Consider the following 6,000-nt stretch of genomic DNA (forward strand, 5'->3'; position numbering starts at 1 on the left):
AATTGCTGATGAAATTGAAATTTGTGTTGACTTTATTGTAGAATGGACCGGAGTTGTCTTCCATTTCTAAATACGCCATCTACTACACAATGTGTTTACACATTGATCTGGGTGCTTAATTTACATCTGTACTGTAATTATACTTCTTACACTCCATATTTTATATTTCATGATATACTGACCCAGAATTCCACCATAATAAACATGGGAGCATTTCAAATTATATTATATCAATTTTTTGAAATGATAAAACCTAGCTACCAGAATGTTGAGTTGTTTCTTGAACCATTTCATGCATCTCTTCATCCATTTTTTATCCTATTTCCTTCATTATGATGATGTACCCTTGGATGAGAGTCTTCCTAGCTAGTAAATACTTGTTGATATTGTTTGAAATTTAATAGTTTAGTAATGTGAAGAAAACAATGTAACAAACCTTTTCCTTTTCACAATAGTAGAATGTGTGTAAGAAGAAGCTATAATGTATCTATTGAAGGGTGTGTTTTTTTTAATTCTCAGCTCTTAACACATGCCTAACTAGGGGACGCCTTCAAATCTTATATCTTCTTCATTATGAGAGGATGTTAATATTTGAAGTCTTTTATAGACAGAAATTAGGTTGGATTTTTAAAGGATATTATCTCTTGTGGCTTTGTAATCCCTATCCATCCAACATGTGCCATACAGTGAGTAGTTTATTGGGGATAAAATTCAAACATATTTATATCAATGTATGTTGGAAAACATCATCGTCCTACATTTTTTGTTAAATTTGTAGACATCTCTCAAACTTTTGTTTGGAAAGAATCTTAGTATGTTTTGATGTACAATAGTTTTCAAATGTTAAGGGTCGTAGATTGCATGGGTTGTAGCCTTAAAAGGAAAATAGTTCACGCATCCATAGATTTGTCCATCTTTGCTAAAGCTAACATAACTTGATCAATTGGTCATTTAATTTATTGATTGGCTATATAGGTTCTATTTTTTAACAATGTTCCATCAAACCAGAACAGTCTATGGGGGTTACATTAAGACAGTTTAGAAATGGAGCCAATTCTCGTTGTTGTTGGTCTAATGGTTGATTAAGAAATTGTTGCTAATTTGTTTCAAAACAAGCCACCTTCCTCTAATACACAAAAAAGGCCAAATAAGAGCACTTCTATGACCACTTTCTTCAAATGATAGCATTAAGGAAAGCTACATGATACTACTGTGAAGTTTCGTATTTCTTAGTTTCATTCTTCTTTCAAAATTGATTGTTGGTTTCCTTTAGCATCTGAACACTATTTTTCATCTTTTTTTTTATCATTTTCTTGTTTCTTGCACTTTTGCACACAATATCTACTTTGTAAGATGTTTATACTTGTTCTTAATAGCTCTGAGTGTTGTAAGTTTCTCTACTTCATTGACAAAGAAATCCATGGGCTTCTATAAATGTTATTGATTATTAACATTTGACTCAACTTGATGCACTTTTTTACCTTCAAATTTTCCTTGTTTCTTGCTTTTGTTATTATTTGCAACCTAAGTTTTAAATTTTAATAGTTTTAACTTTTGGTTGTTTCAAAGTTACGGCAAACATCTTTCTCTTACCTGTAATCATAAGCAGTAACTTTGTTATGTGGTTATAGGTCATTCAATGGATCTTACTGATGATATAAAAGTTCAAGGAGCCATAGTGAGGAAGATTAAGATCATGCGCATACTTGTTGTTTTGCTTGCCACCCTTGCAGTATTCATAGTAGCATCTTCCCAAGAGGCTAGAAGACATAGGCGTAAGAGAAGAAGAGTTGCATGTCCTTTTTATAAGCGCATTACCTATTCTAATAGCACATATTGCCATGACCAAATACACATGAGTAGAGTAGCCTTTTTTCGCTTGGCCAAAATTCTAAGACAAAAAGGGAGCATTCAAGATACGGTAAACATAACATTGGAAGAACAACTAGTGATGTTCCTCCACACCCTTGGTCACAATCTAAGGAATCAAAAGATTGGCCATAACTTTGGTCACTCAAGAGAGATAGTGAGTCGACACTTCTACGAGGTCTTAAAAGTTATCTTCGCATTTCATAATGATTATCTTTTACCCCCTCTTGCAACCACTGCTCCAAAAATTGTTAGAAAGGACTATTTTGATCTGTATTTTAAGGTAAATATCCTATTGACATGTATTTCATTACTAGAAACTTAATTATATTAATTTGTATTTGATAATAATATTTCTTATTATAGGATTGCATTGGTGCAATTGATGGAACTCATATGCTAGTTATTGTTGATGTGGACATCCAAGCAAAATATCTCAATAAAAAAGGCAATTTGTCACAAAATGTTTTGGGTGTATGTTCATTTGACTATAAGTTTCAATACATTCTTGTCGGTTGGGAAGGGTTTGCTATAGATAGTCAGGTGCTTGCTTCAGCTCTCTCTAGATCAGATCCACTTGTGGTTCCTCGTGGTATATGAATTCATATTTGAGATGATTATATTGTGATTATAATAAATCAAATTTTGTTTGCTCTATTTTGATTTTAACCCATATGCATAGGAAAGTTCTATTTAGTGGTTGTCGGCTATCTAAATGTACCAGGATTCCTTGCTCCTTATAGGTGTATGCATTACCATCTAAAAGAGTTTTTTAAAGCAAACCCGATCAACAATCCCCAAGAGCTATTTAACCACGGACAGTCCTCTCTTAGGAATGTGATAGAGCGAATATTTGGTATTTTCAAGCAACGTCTTCCTATCCTAAGGCATGCAACATCCTATAATATATTTACCCAAACAAAGATTGTTTTAGCATGTAGAATACTACACAACTTCATTACAGTGGAGGATGGTCTTCCATTTGAAGTGGAAATTGAAGAGGACGATGATCGCGCTGGGATAAGTGTGCCAATTCTTGAGACTTATGGGATGAATCAACAAGATAGAGATGGTTGGGGGAGATTTTGAGATGAAATAGCCCAAAGGATGTGGTAAGACTACAACTCTCGGACTTAGTTATACCACAAAACTTGAACATTGATTTTCACTTTGTAGTAAATAGGAATCACACTCATCTGTATATGGGTATTGCACTCTTGAGTGAATTTTTGTTTTGCTAACATTAATTTTCATAGTGCAATATTTATATGAATATGGATTTGTGACTTTAGTATGTAAGTTTGTTACTTGTATGAATAAAGTTATCAAACTATGGTATGTGATTTGTAGCTCATGAATGCTTATCTCCATTGCAACCTTATAAGTTCTACAACTTGGCTTTATAACTTTTTTGATGCTTCTTTGGTGTGCAAGATCATATAGATAAAAATAGTGGGGATTCTTTCAAAATTGAAGTTGTGTTACCAAATGCATTATGATTCATCTCTTAAAATATTGTATTCTATTTTAATTCAATTCACAACTTATGTGTGATCAGAATTGATGGTTAAGAAATCTAGATGAGAACTTGAGCTACGAACAATCATTTGAGCCTACATAAACAAAGGTAGGACACCTAGTAGTTTCAGCAGTGGTTCACACCCTAATATTATGGTTGAAAGGAATTTCAAAGCTTATATTTTTAATAACTAATAATTGCATAAAATTTCCCTTGCTGAGAACAAATTCTATTTGTTTAAATGTGTAGAATAATGGGAAGCGAGGAGCAACCATTGTGTAATCATAGAGGGACCATGTGGAGGCACATGCCTTTCAAGTTTTTGTGGTTCCCATGCCATAAAAATATACAAAACCTAGCCACATAGCTAGGCACTCAATAGAAAGCATCCCTCATGGATAAGTTATCAAACAACCCCACCATTTTCTTTGTTTTCAACTAAGAACTACATAAAAAATTTCCCTGTTGAAAGGAATTTCAAAACTTAGATTTTTTATAACAAGTTGACACCCAAATATTATGGTCCAAGGTTTGTAATAAATTTGTGAAGTACATCAACACATTATATTTCCTTATGTCAATCATTATTTTGTTGAAGGAGATAATATCTTAATGGATGTGATTGTTGGTAAAGGACTAATAAAAATAGCTTACATTATGATACCTTCATGAGATGCTAATTTTTTTATGAAGTTTTGTAGTTCACATTGGATTGTTGAATATTTCATTCACTCATCTCTTAACAAGCATGGAAGAGGAGGTTCATGTTATTGCAGTTGCTTCTTCAACTTAAATCCTGAAAGTTGTGTGGACAAAAGAGATGGAGAGAAAACTGGTAGAATTTCTCCTTGAGCAAATTCAGCTAGGAAGAAAAGCTAAAGGGGGGTTTAAAAAATAGCTTGGACTATGGTAGAAAAGAAGTTCAATGAAGAGATGAATTTGAATCTTATAAGGGGTAACTTTAAGAACAAATTAAACACATGGAAAGAAAGTTATAGAATGATAAAAGAGTTGAGAAACATGAGTGGATTTGCATAGAATGAAAGTACGCAATGTGTGGACACTGATGATAGTGTCTGGGAGGAGCTGTTGAAGGTAATGTTCCATAGACATTTTTAAAATAAGTTATATATCACTTTATCAATTGTAATGAAAGGCATATCTAATTCCTTCAATTTTTCATCATGTAGAGAAAAGATTTTAAAAATGCTAGAGTATAGAAGAGACAATCATTCACCTATTTCAATGAGTTAGCAATCATTGTTGGGAATAACATGGCCGAAGGAAATGCAGTTGTAATGGCTCCAGATATGAAAGAGCACCTACTTGATGAGGTCGTTGATCTTGATGATGATGGAGGCTTCAATATGCCTATGGATGGTACTTCGAATTTTGATGAAGATTTTCAAAATGCAAATAGTTCTATTCCATCCATTAGACAAAATCCATCTATGTCATCAATAAAGATGCCAAAGAAAAGGAAGGCAAGTTCGGCTACTTGTTTATATGTCATATGTGAAAGTATCCATAATATAGATGAGGGAATGGGTAAGGCTCACAATATCAATGTCGATAAAAGGGAAATAAAGTGTGATATATCAAGTGCATATGCTACCCTTAAAGCCATGCCCATACTTAGTCCACAAACTTTAATTGTGGCATATGACTATTTTACTTCTGAGCCTACAAAAGCCTGGGGGTTCTTGGAGATTACTAAGAGGAGAGGGTAGAATATGTTAGATATAAGTTTGGAGGAGTTATATGATTTTCCAACACTTTAATTTGAGAAGTTTGTGCTTATTATAATAAAATTGTTTATACATCTACATTAGAAATATTTGTGTTCAAATACTCATCCATTGAGGAGCTCCTAATTTATTAGACTATTTATGAACATACAATCTATTTGAAGTAATGGAAATATATCAGATTTATCATGTTATCATGTTTTGTAAATCCTTGTTGTTGGCACTGTGTTAATGAAGACCTCATGATTGTGGCTTCTTCATTTCATTTTCTGATTTGTGACATTTGTGTTGGCTATGGATATCTATTGTAAGCAATTGGAATACTGTTCATTGTTAAAGTGGAGTTTATATATGCTTAATTTTTCATATGTTTCTCAGGGTATGTAAAACATATATATAATAGTACTGTATTTTCTCTATGGCTAGAGGTGACTTCTATTATATTGTTGTGTTGTTTTTCTCTATCAATTATAGTTGTTGTAAATACAAGCCTAATTCCATACTATCTTAATATTTTTAGTTGTAATATTATATGCCATACTAGCTTCTTCAAGATGATTTTTGATTTGTGGCATTTGTGCTAGGCTATGGATATATATTGTAAGCATGGATTTCAATTTCTAAGATAGTATATATGAATGTACATATACACCTAGAATACTATTTCTTTGATTTATTTTGATTGGATTTTTATTGTTGGATGATACACCAGTTAATAATTATAGAATGCTTGCATATTTCTCTTTTCCCAAGTAGAGCAAGTTTCTTAGCAATCAATTTCTGAAAATATGATTTATGTTTTAGAGTAATGTTTATACATGCTTATTTTTCAATTGTTTCTCCATACGTAAAATATATATAAAA

This window comes from Cupressus sempervirens, chromosome 6 (genome assembly GCF_028749045.1).
Source record: "Cupressus sempervirens isolate cs-2001-9-10 chromosome 6, ASM2874904v1, whole genome shotgun sequence".
Taxonomy (NCBI): domain Eukaryota; kingdom Viridiplantae; phylum Streptophyta; class Pinopsida; order Cupressales; family Cupressaceae; genus Cupressus; species Cupressus sempervirens.